At 41.2% G+C, this 9924-nt stretch overlaps 37 non-coding genes and 7 pseudogenes across 37 annotated transcripts; all 44 read left to right on the top strand.

Moving 5' to 3' along the window:
- Window positions 1–79: 79 nt before the first annotated feature.
- On the top strand, window positions 80–198 carry LOC135060846 (5S ribosomal RNA). Its single transcript, XR_010247240.1, has one exon. It is a non-coding gene; the product is annotated as a 5S ribosomal RNA (ribosomal RNA).
- Window positions 199–305: 107 nt separating this feature from the next.
- LOC135067400 (5S ribosomal RNA) lies at window positions 306–424 on the top strand. Its single transcript, XR_010253617.1, has one exon. It is a non-coding gene; the product is annotated as a 5S ribosomal RNA (ribosomal RNA).
- A 107-nt stretch (window positions 425–531) lies between these two features.
- LOC135060499 (5S ribosomal RNA) lies at window positions 532–650 on the top strand. Its single transcript, XR_010246892.1, has one exon. It is a non-coding gene; the product is annotated as a 5S ribosomal RNA (ribosomal RNA).
- A 107-nt stretch (window positions 651–757) lies between these two features.
- LOC135060845 (5S ribosomal RNA) lies at window positions 758–876 on the top strand. The gene has a single exon (XR_010247239.1). It is a non-coding gene; the product is annotated as a 5S ribosomal RNA (ribosomal RNA).
- A 107-nt stretch (window positions 877–983) lies between these two features.
- Window positions 984–1102, top strand: LOC135061185 (5S ribosomal RNA). Its single transcript, XR_010247575.1, has one exon. It is a non-coding gene; the product is annotated as a 5S ribosomal RNA (ribosomal RNA).
- Window positions 1103–1209: 107 nt separating this feature from the next.
- LOC135059354 (5S ribosomal RNA) lies at window positions 1210–1328 on the top strand. The gene has a single exon (XR_010245760.1). It is a non-coding gene; the product is annotated as a 5S ribosomal RNA (ribosomal RNA).
- Window positions 1329–1435: 107 nt separating this feature from the next.
- On the top strand, window positions 1436–1554 carry LOC135068668 (5S ribosomal RNA). The gene has a single exon (XR_010254863.1). It is a non-coding gene; the product is annotated as a 5S ribosomal RNA (ribosomal RNA).
- Window positions 1555–1661: 107 nt separating this feature from the next.
- On the top strand, window positions 1662–1780 carry LOC135061353 (5S ribosomal RNA). The gene has a single exon (XR_010247736.1). It is a non-coding gene; the product is annotated as a 5S ribosomal RNA (ribosomal RNA).
- Window positions 1781–1887: 107 nt separating this feature from the next.
- On the top strand, window positions 1888–2006 carry LOC135064137 (5S ribosomal RNA). The gene has a single exon (XR_010250449.1). It is a non-coding gene; the product is annotated as a 5S ribosomal RNA (ribosomal RNA).
- Window positions 2007–2113: 107 nt separating this feature from the next.
- On the top strand, window positions 2114–2234 carry LOC134891728 (5S ribosomal RNA; annotated as a pseudogene).
- Window positions 2235–2341: 107 nt separating this feature from the next.
- On the top strand, window positions 2342–2460 carry LOC134884468 (5S ribosomal RNA). Its single transcript, XR_010168614.1, has one exon. It is a non-coding gene; the product is annotated as a 5S ribosomal RNA (ribosomal RNA).
- Window positions 2461–2567: 107 nt separating this feature from the next.
- Window positions 2568–2686, top strand: LOC134901497 (5S ribosomal RNA). The gene has a single exon (XR_010174987.1). It is a non-coding gene; the product is annotated as a 5S ribosomal RNA (ribosomal RNA).
- A 107-nt stretch (window positions 2687–2793) lies between these two features.
- LOC134896301 (5S ribosomal RNA) lies at window positions 2794–2912 on the top strand. The gene has a single exon (XR_010171997.1). It is a non-coding gene; the product is annotated as a 5S ribosomal RNA (ribosomal RNA).
- Window positions 2913–3019: 107 nt separating this feature from the next.
- On the top strand, window positions 3020–3140 carry LOC134895715 (5S ribosomal RNA; annotated as a pseudogene).
- Window positions 3141–3247: 107 nt separating this feature from the next.
- Window positions 3248–3366, top strand: LOC135069829 (5S ribosomal RNA). The gene has a single exon (XR_010256011.1). It is a non-coding gene; the product is annotated as a 5S ribosomal RNA (ribosomal RNA).
- A 107-nt stretch (window positions 3367–3473) lies between these two features.
- Window positions 3474–3592, top strand: LOC134901176 (5S ribosomal RNA). The gene has a single exon (XR_010174668.1). It is a non-coding gene; the product is annotated as a 5S ribosomal RNA (ribosomal RNA).
- A 107-nt stretch (window positions 3593–3699) lies between these two features.
- LOC134889011 (5S ribosomal RNA) lies at window positions 3700–3818 on the top strand (annotated as a pseudogene).
- Window positions 3819–3925: 107 nt separating this feature from the next.
- Window positions 3926–4044, top strand: LOC135067399 (5S ribosomal RNA). The gene has a single exon (XR_010253616.1). It is a non-coding gene; the product is annotated as a 5S ribosomal RNA (ribosomal RNA).
- A 107-nt stretch (window positions 4045–4151) lies between these two features.
- LOC135063077 (5S ribosomal RNA) lies at window positions 4152–4270 on the top strand. Its single transcript, XR_010249417.1, has one exon. It is a non-coding gene; the product is annotated as a 5S ribosomal RNA (ribosomal RNA).
- A 107-nt stretch (window positions 4271–4377) lies between these two features.
- LOC134885974 (5S ribosomal RNA) lies at window positions 4378–4496 on the top strand. The gene has a single exon (XR_010170074.1). It is a non-coding gene; the product is annotated as a 5S ribosomal RNA (ribosomal RNA).
- A 107-nt stretch (window positions 4497–4603) lies between these two features.
- LOC134887102 (5S ribosomal RNA) lies at window positions 4604–4722 on the top strand (annotated as a pseudogene).
- Window positions 4723–4829: 107 nt separating this feature from the next.
- LOC134896290 (5S ribosomal RNA) lies at window positions 4830–4948 on the top strand. The gene has a single exon (XR_010171996.1). It is a non-coding gene; the product is annotated as a 5S ribosomal RNA (ribosomal RNA).
- Window positions 4949–5055: 107 nt separating this feature from the next.
- On the top strand, window positions 5056–5174 carry LOC135063076 (5S ribosomal RNA). The gene has a single exon (XR_010249416.1). It is a non-coding gene; the product is annotated as a 5S ribosomal RNA (ribosomal RNA).
- A 107-nt stretch (window positions 5175–5281) lies between these two features.
- On the top strand, window positions 5282–5400 carry LOC134889458 (5S ribosomal RNA; annotated as a pseudogene).
- A 107-nt stretch (window positions 5401–5507) lies between these two features.
- LOC134900894 (5S ribosomal RNA) lies at window positions 5508–5626 on the top strand. The gene has a single exon (XR_010174396.1). It is a non-coding gene; the product is annotated as a 5S ribosomal RNA (ribosomal RNA).
- Window positions 5627–5733: 107 nt separating this feature from the next.
- LOC134886378 (5S ribosomal RNA) lies at window positions 5734–5852 on the top strand. The gene has a single exon (XR_010170462.1). It is a non-coding gene; the product is annotated as a 5S ribosomal RNA (ribosomal RNA).
- Window positions 5853–5959: 107 nt separating this feature from the next.
- LOC135064485 (5S ribosomal RNA) lies at window positions 5960–6078 on the top strand. Its single transcript, XR_010250795.1, has one exon. It is a non-coding gene; the product is annotated as a 5S ribosomal RNA (ribosomal RNA).
- A 107-nt stretch (window positions 6079–6185) lies between these two features.
- LOC134896278 (5S ribosomal RNA) lies at window positions 6186–6304 on the top strand. Its single transcript, XR_010171995.1, has one exon. It is a non-coding gene; the product is annotated as a 5S ribosomal RNA (ribosomal RNA).
- A 107-nt stretch (window positions 6305–6411) lies between these two features.
- On the top strand, window positions 6412–6530 carry LOC135068459 (5S ribosomal RNA). Its single transcript, XR_010254660.1, has one exon. It is a non-coding gene; the product is annotated as a 5S ribosomal RNA (ribosomal RNA).
- Window positions 6531–6637: 107 nt separating this feature from the next.
- LOC134893859 (5S ribosomal RNA) lies at window positions 6638–6755 on the top strand (annotated as a pseudogene).
- Window positions 6756–6862: 107 nt separating this feature from the next.
- Window positions 6863–6981, top strand: LOC135066036 (5S ribosomal RNA). Its single transcript, XR_010252297.1, has one exon. It is a non-coding gene; the product is annotated as a 5S ribosomal RNA (ribosomal RNA).
- A 107-nt stretch (window positions 6982–7088) lies between these two features.
- Window positions 7089–7207, top strand: LOC135068194 (5S ribosomal RNA). The gene has a single exon (XR_010254399.1). It is a non-coding gene; the product is annotated as a 5S ribosomal RNA (ribosomal RNA).
- Window positions 7208–7314: 107 nt separating this feature from the next.
- On the top strand, window positions 7315–7435 carry LOC135070533 (5S ribosomal RNA). Its single transcript, XR_010256695.1, has one exon. It is a non-coding gene; the product is annotated as a 5S ribosomal RNA (ribosomal RNA).
- A 107-nt stretch (window positions 7436–7542) lies between these two features.
- LOC134884467 (5S ribosomal RNA) lies at window positions 7543–7661 on the top strand. Its single transcript, XR_010168613.1, has one exon. It is a non-coding gene; the product is annotated as a 5S ribosomal RNA (ribosomal RNA).
- A 107-nt stretch (window positions 7662–7768) lies between these two features.
- On the top strand, window positions 7769–7887 carry LOC135068193 (5S ribosomal RNA). The gene has a single exon (XR_010254398.1). It is a non-coding gene; the product is annotated as a 5S ribosomal RNA (ribosomal RNA).
- A 107-nt stretch (window positions 7888–7994) lies between these two features.
- LOC134896267 (5S ribosomal RNA) lies at window positions 7995–8113 on the top strand. The gene has a single exon (XR_010171994.1). It is a non-coding gene; the product is annotated as a 5S ribosomal RNA (ribosomal RNA).
- Window positions 8114–8220: 107 nt separating this feature from the next.
- LOC135065708 (5S ribosomal RNA) lies at window positions 8221–8339 on the top strand. The gene has a single exon (XR_010251981.1). It is a non-coding gene; the product is annotated as a 5S ribosomal RNA (ribosomal RNA).
- A 107-nt stretch (window positions 8340–8446) lies between these two features.
- Window positions 8447–8565, top strand: LOC135060430 (5S ribosomal RNA). The gene has a single exon (XR_010246824.1). It is a non-coding gene; the product is annotated as a 5S ribosomal RNA (ribosomal RNA).
- A 107-nt stretch (window positions 8566–8672) lies between these two features.
- Window positions 8673–8791, top strand: LOC134896215 (5S ribosomal RNA; annotated as a pseudogene).
- Window positions 8792–8898: 107 nt separating this feature from the next.
- LOC135070078 (5S ribosomal RNA) lies at window positions 8899–9017 on the top strand. Its single transcript, XR_010256253.1, has one exon. It is a non-coding gene; the product is annotated as a 5S ribosomal RNA (ribosomal RNA).
- Window positions 9018–9124: 107 nt separating this feature from the next.
- LOC135061367 (5S ribosomal RNA) lies at window positions 9125–9243 on the top strand. Its single transcript, XR_010247750.1, has one exon. It is a non-coding gene; the product is annotated as a 5S ribosomal RNA (ribosomal RNA).
- Window positions 9244–9350: 107 nt separating this feature from the next.
- LOC135059241 (5S ribosomal RNA) lies at window positions 9351–9469 on the top strand. Its single transcript, XR_010245652.1, has one exon. It is a non-coding gene; the product is annotated as a 5S ribosomal RNA (ribosomal RNA).
- Window positions 9470–9576: 107 nt separating this feature from the next.
- LOC135059974 (5S ribosomal RNA) lies at window positions 9577–9695 on the top strand. Its single transcript, XR_010246369.1, has one exon. It is a non-coding gene; the product is annotated as a 5S ribosomal RNA (ribosomal RNA).
- Window positions 9696–9802: 107 nt separating this feature from the next.
- On the top strand, window positions 9803–9921 carry LOC135065452 (5S ribosomal RNA). Its single transcript, XR_010251735.1, has one exon. It is a non-coding gene; the product is annotated as a 5S ribosomal RNA (ribosomal RNA).
- Window positions 9922–9924: the final 3 nt, after the last annotated feature.

The following is a 9924-nucleotide window of genomic DNA, read 5'->3' as shown; positions in this document are numbered from 1 at the left end:
ATGCATTCAATTTTCAAATGTATTCATTTATGAACCAGTAGTTAGAAGTAGAAAAGTTCTAACAGAAAACATAAAGCTCATCTACAGCCAAGCCACACTGGATACGCCCAATCTCATCTGATCTTGGAAGCTAAGCAGAGTTGGGCCTGGTTAGTACTTGGATGGGAGACCACCTGGGAATACTAGGTGCTGTAGATATTTTTATACTACCAACACCGTTCTGTTGATGCATTCCATTTTCAAACGTATTCATTTATGAACCAGTAGTTAGAAGTAGAAAAGTTCTAACAGAAACCAAAAAGTTCATCTACAGCCACACCATACTGGATACGTCCAATCTCATCTGATCTTGGAAGCTAAGCAGTGTTGGGCCTGGTTAGTACTTGGATGGGAGACCACCTGGGAATACAAGGTGCTGTAGATATGTTTATACTGCCAACACCGTTCTGTTGATGCATTCCATTTTCAAACGTAATCATTTATGAACCAGTAGTTAGAAGTAGAAAAGTTCTAACAGAAACCACAAAGCTCATCTACAGCCACACCACACTGGATACGCCTAATCTCATCTGATCTTGGAAGCTAAGCAGTGTTGGGCCTGGTTAGTACTTGGATGGGAGACCACCTGGGAATACAAGGTGCTGTAGATATTTTTATACTACCAACACCGTTCTGTTGATGCATTCCATTTTCAAACGTATTCATTTATGAACCAGTAGTTAGAAGTAGAAAAGTTCTAACAGAAAACATAAAGCTCATCTACAGCCAAGCCACACTGGATACGCCCAATCTCATCTGATCTTGGAAGCTAAGCAGAGTTGGGCCTGGTTAGTACTTGGATGGGAGACCACCTGGGAATACTAGGTGCTGTAGATATTTTTATACTACCAACACCGTTCTGTTGATGCATTCCATTTTCAAACGTATTCATTTATGAACCAGTAGTTAGAAGTAGAAAAGTTCTAACAGAAACCACAAAGCTCATCTGCAGCCACACCACACTGGATGCGCCCAATCTCATTTGATCTTGGAAGCTAAGCAGTGTTGGGCCTGTTTAGTACTTGGATGGGAGACCACCTGGGAATACAAGGTGCTGTAGATAATTTTATACTGCCAACACCGTTCTGTTGATGCATTCCATTTTCAAACGTATTCATTTATGAACCAGTAGTTAGAAGTAGAAAAGTTCTAACAGAAACCACAAAGTTCATCTACAGCCACACCATACTGGATACGCCCAATCTCATCTGATCTTGGAAGCTAAGCAGTGTTGGGCCTGGTTAGTACTTGGATGGGAGACCACCTGGGAATACAAGGTGCTGTAGATATTTTTATACTGCCAACACCGTTCTGTTGATGCATTCCATTTTCAAACGTATTCATTTATGAACCAGTAGTTAGAAGTAGAAAAGTTCTAACAGAAACCACAAAGCTCATCTACAGCCACACCATACTGGATACGCCCAATCTCATCTGATCTTGGAAGCTAAGCAGTGTTGGCCCTGGTTAGTACTTGGATGGGAGACCACCTGGGAATACAAGGTGCTGTAGATATTTTTATACTGCCAACACCGTTCTGTTGATGCATTCAATTTTCAAATGTATTTATTTATGAACCAGTAGTTAGAAGTAGAAAAGTTCAAACAGAAACCATAAAGCTCATCTACAGCCACACCATACTGGATACGCCCAATCTCATCTGATCTTGGAAGCTAAGCAGTGTTGGGCCTGGTTAGTACTTGGATGGGAGACCACCTGGGAATACAAGGTGCTGTAGATGTTTTTATACTGCCAACACCGTTCTGTTGATGCATTCCATTTTCAAATGTATTCATTTATGAACCAGTAGTTAGAAGTAGAAAAGTTCTAACAGAAACGACAAAGTTCATCTACAGCCACACTACACTGGATACGCCCAATCTCATCTGATCTTGGAAGCTAAACAGTGTTGGGCCTGGTTAGTACTTGGATGGGAGACCACCTGGGAATACAAGGTGCTGTAGATAATTTTATACTGCCAACACCGTTCTGTTGATGCATTCCATTTTCAAACGTATTCATTTATGAACCAGTAGTTAGAAGTAGAAAAGTTCTAACAGAAACCACAAAGCTCATCTACAGCCACACCACACTGGATACGCCCAATCTCATCTGATCTTGGAAGCTAAGCAGTGTTGGGCCTGGTTAGTACTTGGATGGGAGAACACCTGGGAATATAAAAGGTGCTGTAGATATTTTTATACTGCCAACACCGTTCTGTTGATGCATTCCATTTTCAAATGTATTCATTTATGAACCAGTAGTTAGAAGTAGAAAAGTTCTAACAGAAACCATAAAGCTCATCTACAGCCACACCACACTGGATATGCCCAATCTCATCTGATCTTGGAAGCTAAGCAGTGTTGGGCCTGGTTAGTACTTGGATGGGAGACCACCTGGTAATACAAGGTGCTGTAGATAATTTTATACTGCCAACACCGTTCTGTTGATGCATTCCATTTTAAAACGTATTCATTTATGAACCAGTAGTTAGAAGTAGAAAAGTTCTAACAGAAACCACAAAGTTCATCTACAGCCACACCACACTGGATACGCCCAATCTCATTTGATCTTGGAAGCTAAGCAGTGTTGGGCCTGGTTAGTACTTGGATGGGAGACCACCTGGGAATACATGGTGCTGTAGATAATTTTATACTGCCAACACCGTTCTGTTGATGCATTCCATTTTCAAACGTATTCTTTTATGAACCAGTAGTTAGAAGTAGAAAAGTTCTAACAGAAACCACAAAGTTCATCTACAGCCACACCACACTGGATACGCCCAATCTCATCTGATCTTGGAAGCTAAGCAGTGTTGGGCCTGGTTAGTACTTGGATGGGAGACCACCTGGGAATACAAGGTGCTGTAGATATTTTTATACTGCCAACACCGTTCTGTTGATGCATTCTATTTTCAAACGTATTCATTTATGAACCAGTAGTTAGAAGTAGAAAAGTTCTAACAGAAACCACAAAGCTCATCTACAGCCACAACACAGTGGATACGCCCAATCTCATCTGATCTTGAAAGCTAAGCAGTGTTGGGCCTGGTTAGTACTTGGATGGGAGACCACCTGGGAATATAAAAGGTGCTGTAGATATTTTTATACTGCCAACACCGTTCTGTTGATGCATTCTATTTTCAAACGTATTCATTTATGAACCAGTAGTTAGAAGTAGAAAAGTTCTAACAGAAATCATAAAGCTCATCTACAGCCAAGCCACACTGGATACGCCCAATCTCATCTGATCTTGGAAGCTAAGCAGAGTTAGGCCTTGTTAGTACTTGGATGGGAGACCACCTGGGAATACAAGGTGCTGTAGATATTTTTATACTACCAACACCGTTCTGTTGATGCATTCCATTTTCAAACGTATTCATTTATGAACCAGTAGTTAGAAGTAGAAAAGTTCTAACAGAAACCACAAAGCTCATCTACAGCCACACCACACTGGATACGCCCAATCTCATCTGATCTTGGAAGCTAAGCAGTGTTGGGCCTGGTTAGTACTTGGATGGGAGACCACCTGGGAATACAAGGTGCTGTAGATGTTTTTATACTGCCAACACCGTTCTGTTGATGCATTCCATTTTCAAATGTATTCATTTATGAACCAGTAGTTAGAAGTAGAAAAGTTCTAACAGAAACGACAAAGTTCATCTACAGCCACACTACACTGGATACGCCCAATCTCATCTGATCTTGGAAGCTAAACAGTGTTGGGCCTGGTTAGTACTTGGATGGGAGACCACCTGGCAATACAAGGTGCTGTAGATAATTTTATACTGCCAACACCGTTCTGTTGATGCATTCCATTTTAAAACGTATTCATTTATGAACCAGTAGTTAGAAGTAGAAAAGTTCTAACAGAAACCAAAAAGTTCATCTACAGCCACACCATACTGGATACGTCCAATCTCATCTGATCTTGGAAGCTAAGCAGTGTTGGGCCTGGTTAGTACTTGGATGGGAGACCACCTGGGAATACAAGGTGCTGTAGATATTTTTATACTACCAACACCGTTCTGTTGATGCATTCCATTTTCAAACGTATTCATTTATGAAACAGTAGTTAGAAGTAGAAAAGTTCTAACAGAAACCATAAAGCTCATCTACAGCCACACCACACTAGATACGCCCAATCTCATCTGATCTTGGAAGCTAAGCAGTGTTGGGCCTGGTTAGTACTTGGATGGGAGACCACCTGGGAATACAAGGTGCTGTAGATAATTTTATACTGCCAACACCGTTCTGTTGATGCATTCCATTTTCAAACGTATTCATTTATGAACCAGTAGTTAGAAGTAGAAAAGTTTTAACAGAAACCACAAAGCTCATATACAGCCACACCACACTGGATACGCCCAATTTCATCTGATCTTGGAAGCTAAGCAGTGTTGGACCTGGTTAGTACTTGGATGGGAGACCACCTGGGAATACAAGGTGCTGTAGATAATTTTATACTGCCAACACCGTTCTGTTGATGCATTCCATTTTCAAACGTATTCATTTATGAACCAGTAGTTAGAAGTAGAAAAGTTTTAACAGAAACCACAAAGCTCATATACAGCCACACCACACTGGATACGCCCAATTTCATCTGATCTTGGAAGCTAAGCAGTGTTGGGCCTGGTTAGTACTTGGATGGGAGACCACCGGGGAATACAAGGTGCTGTAGATAATTTTATACTGCCAACACCGTTCTGTTGATGCATTCCATTTTCAAACGTATTCATTTATGAACCAGTAGTTAGAAGTAGAAAAGTTTTAACAGAAACCACAAAGCTAATCTACAGCCACACCACACTGGATACGCCCAATCTCATCTGATCTTGGAAGCTAAGCAGTGTTGGGCCTGGTTAGTACTTGGATGGGAGACCACCTGGGAATACAAGGTGCTGTAGATATTTTTATACTACCAACACCGTTCTGTTGATGCATTCCATTTTCAAACGTATTCATTTATGAAACAGTAGTTAGAAGTAGAAAAGTTCTAACAGAAACCATAAAGCTCATCTACAGCCACACCACACTAGATACGCCCAATCTCATCTGATCTTGGAAGCTAAGCAGTGTTGGGCCTGGTTAGTACTTGGATGGGAGACCACCTGGGAATACAAGGTGCTGTAGATAATTTTATACTGCCAACACCGTTCTGTTGATGCATTCCATTTTCAAACGTATTCATTTATGAACCAGTAGTTAGAAGTAGAAAAGTTTTAACAGAAACCACAAAGCTCATATACAGCCACACCACACTGGATACGCCCAATTTCATCTGATCTAGGAAGCTAAGCAGTGTTGGGCCTGGTTAGTACTTGGATGGGAGACCACCTGGGAATACAAGGTGCTGTAGATAATTTTATACTGCCAACACCGTTCTGTTGATGCATTCCATTTTCAAACGTATTCATTTATGAACCAGTAGTTAGAAGTAGAAAAGTTTTAACAGAAACCACAAAGCTAATCTACAGCCACACCACACTGGATACGCCCAATCTCATCTGATCTTGGAAGCTAAGCAGTGTTGGGCCTGGTTAGTACTTGGATGGGAGACCACCTGGGAAAACAAGGTGCTGTAGATATTTTTATACTACCAACACCGTTCTGTTGATGCATTCCATTTTCAAACGTATTCATTTATGAAACAGTAGTTAGAAGTAGAAAAGTTCTAACAGAAACCATAAAGCTCATCTACAGCCACACCACACTAGATACGCCCAATCTCATCTGATCTTGGAAGCTATGCAGTGTTGGGCCTGGTTAGTACTTGGATGGGAGACCACCTGGGAATACAAGGTGCTGTAGATATTTTTATACTACCAACACCGTTCTGTTGATGCATTCCATTTTCAAATGTATTCATTTATGAACCAGTAGTTAGAAGTAGAAAAGTACTAACAGAAACCATAAAGCTCTTCTACAGCCACACCACACTGGATATGCCCAATCTCATCTGATCTTGGAAGCTAAGCAGTGTTGGGCCTGGTTAGTACTTGGATGGGAGACCACCTGGGAATACAAGGTGCTGTAGATATTTTTATACTGCCAACACCATTCTGTTGATGCATTCCATTTTAAAATGTATTCATTTATGAACCAGTAGTTAGAAGTAGAAAAGTTCTAACAGAAACCAGAAAGTTCATCTACAGCCACACCACACTGGATACGCCCAATCTCATCTGATCTTGGAAGCTAAGCAGTGTTGGGCCTGGTTAGTACTTGGATGGGAGACCACCTGGGAATACAAGGTGCTGTAGATATTTTTATACTACCAACACCGTTCTGTTGATGCATTCCATTTTCAAACGTATTCATTTATGAACCAGTAGTTAGAAGTAGAAAAGTTCTAACAGAAACCATAAAGCTCATCTAGAGCCAAGCCACACTGGATACGCCCAATCTCATCTGATCTTGGAAGCTAAGCAGTGTTGGGCCTGGTTAGTACTTGGATGGGAGACCACCTGGGAATACAAGGTGCTGTAGATATTTTTATACTACCAACACCGTTCTGTTGATGCATTCCTTTTTCAAACGTATTCATTTATGAACCAGTAGTTAGAAGTAGAAAAGTTCTAACAGAAACCACAAAGCTCATCTACAGCCACACCACACTGGATATGCCCAATCTCATCTGATCTTGGAAGCTAAGCAGTGTTGGGCCTGGTTAGTACTTGGATTGGAGACCACCTGGAATACAAGGTGCTGTAGATATTTTTATACCGCCAACACCGTTCTGTTGATGCATTCCATTTTCAAATGTATTCATTTATGAACCAGTAGTTAGAAGTAGAAAAGTTCTAACAGAAACCACAAAGCTCATCTACAGCCACACCACACTGGATACGCCCAATCTCATCTGATCTTGGAAGCTAAGCAGTGTTGGGCCTGGTTAGTACTTGGATGGGAGACCACCTGGGAATACAATGTGCTGTAGATATTTTTATACTGCCAACACCGTTCTGTTGATGCATTCCATTTTAAAATGTATTCATTTATGAACCAGTAGTTAGAAGTAGAAAAGTTCAAACAGAAACCACAAAGCTCATCTACAGCCACACCACACTGGATACGCCCAATCTCATCTGATCTTGGAAGCTAAGCAGTGTTGGGCCTGGTTAGTACTTGGATGGGAGAACACCTGGGAATACAAGGTGCTGTAGATATTTTTATACTGCCAACACCGTTCTGTTGATGCATTCCATTTTCAAATGTATTCATTTATGAACCAGTAGTTAGAAGTAGAAAAGTTCTAACAGAAACCATAAAGCTCATCTACAGCCACACCACACTGGATACGCCCAATCTCATCTGATCTTGGAAGCTAAGCAGTGTTGGGCCTGGTTAGTACTTGGATGGGAGACCACCTGGGAATATAAAAGGTGCTGTAGATATATTTATACTGCCAACACCGTTCTGTTGATGCATTCCATTTTCAAATGTATTCATTTATGAACCAGTAGTTAGAAGTAGAAAAGTTCTAACAGAAACCATAAAGCTCATCTACAGCCACACCACACTGGATATGCCCAATCTCATCTGATCTTGGAAGCTAAGCAGTGTTGGGCCTGGTTAGTACTTGGATGGGAGACCACCTGGTAATACAAGGTGCTGTAGATAATTTTATACTGCCAACACCGTTCTGTTGATGCATTCCATTTTAAAATGTATTCATTTATGAACCAGTAGTTAGAAGTAGAAAAGTTCAAACAGAAACCACAAAGCTCATCTACAGCCACACCACACTGGATACGCCCAATCTCATCTGATCTTGGAAGCTAAGCAGTGTTGGGCCTGGTTAGTACTTGGATGGGAGAACACCTGGGAATACAAGGTGCTGTAGATATTTTTATACTGCCAACACCGTTCTGTTGATGCATTCCATTTTCAAACGTATTCATTTATGAACCAGTAGTTAGAAGTAGAAAAGTTCTAACAGAAACCACAAAGCTCATCTACAGCCACACCACACTGGATACGCCCAATCTCATCTGATCTTGGAAGCTAAGCAGTGTTGGGCCTGGTTAGTACTTGGATGGGAGACCACCTGGGAATACAAGGTGCTGTAGATATTTTTATACTGCCAACACCGTTCTGTTGATGCATTCCATTTTCAAACATATTCATTTATGAACCAGTAGTTAGAAGTAGAAAAGTTCTAACAGAAACCAGAAAGTTCATCTACAGCAACACCACACTGGATACGCCCAATCTCATCTGATCTTGGAAGCTAAGCAGTGTTGGGCCTGGTTAGTACTTGGATGGGAGACCACCTAGGAATACAAGGTGCTGTAGATATTTTTATACTGCCAACACCGGTCTGTTGATGCATTCCATTTTCAAATGTTTTCATTTATGAACCAGTAGTTAGAAGTAGAAAAGTTCTAACAGTTTCCACAAAGCTCATCTACAGCCACACCACACTGGATACGCCCAATCTCATCTGATCTTGGAAGCTAAGCAGTGTTGGGCCTGGTTAGTACTTGGATGGGAGACCACCTAGGAATACAAGGTGCTGTAGATATTTTTATACTGCCAACACCGTTCTGTTGATGCATTCAATTTTCAAATGTATTCATTTATGAACCAGTAGTTAGAAGTAGAAAAGTTCTAACAGAAACCAGAAAGTTCATCTACAGCAACACCACACTGGATACGCCCAATCTCATCTGTTTTTGGAAACTAAGCAGTGTTGGGCCTGGTTAGTACTTGGATGGGAGACCACCTGGGAATACAAGGTGCTGAATATATTTTTATACTGCCAACACCGTTCTGTTGATGCATTCCATTTTCAAACGTATTCATTTATGAACCAGTAGTTAGAAGTAGAAAAGTTCTAACAGAAACCACAAAGCTCATCTACAGCCACACCACACTGGATACGCCCAATCTCATCTGATCTTGGAAGCTAAGCAGTGTTGGGCCTGGTTAATACTTGGATGGGAGACCACCGGGGAATACAAGGTGCTGTAGATATTTTTATACTGCCAACACCGTTCTGTTGATGCATTCCATTTTCAAAAGTATTCATTTATGAACCAGTAGTTAGAAGTAGAAAAGTTCTAACAGAAACCACAAAGCTCATCTACAGCCGCACCACACTGGATACGCCCAATCTCATCTGATCTTGGAAGCTAAGCAGTGTTGGGCCTGGTTAGTACTTGGATGGGAGACCACCTGGGAATACAAGGTGCTGTAGATATTTTTATACTGCCAACACCGTTCTGTTGATGCATTCCATTTTCAAACGTATTCATTTATGAACCAGTAGTTAGAAGTAGAAAAGTTCTAACAGAAACCACAAAGCTCATCTACAGCCACACCACACTGGATACGCCCAATCTCATCTGATCTTGGAAGCTAAGCAGTGTTGGGCCTGGTTAGTACTTGGATGGGAGACCACCTGGGAATACAAGGTGTTGTAGATATTTTTATACTGCCAACACCGTTCTGTTGATGCATTCCATTTTAAAACGTATTCATTTATGAACCAGTAGTTAGAAGTAGAAAAGTTCTAACAGAAACCAGAAAGTTCATCTACAGCAACACCACACTGGATACGCCCAATCTCATCTGATCTTGGAAGCTAAGCAGTGTTGGGCCTGGTTAGTACTTGGATGGGAGACCACCTGGGAATACAAGGTGCTGTAGATATTTTTATACTGCCAACACCGTTCTGTTGATGCATTCAATTTTCAAATGTATTCATTTATGAACCAGTAGTTAGAAGTAGAAAAGTTCAAACAGAAACCACAAAGCTCATCTACAGCCACACCACACTGGATACGCCCAATCTCATCTGATCTAGGAAGCTAAGCAGTGTTGGGCCTGGTTAGTACTTGGATGGGAGACCACCTGGGAATACAAGGTGCTGTAGATATTT

Source organism: Pseudophryne corroboree, chromosome 3 (assembly GCF_028390025.1).
Source record: "Pseudophryne corroboree isolate aPseCor3 chromosome 3, aPseCor3.hap2, whole genome shotgun sequence".
NCBI lineage: Eukaryota > Metazoa > Chordata > Amphibia > Anura > Myobatrachidae > Pseudophryne > Pseudophryne corroboree.
This window is presented reverse-complemented; position numbering and strand designations above follow the sequence as displayed.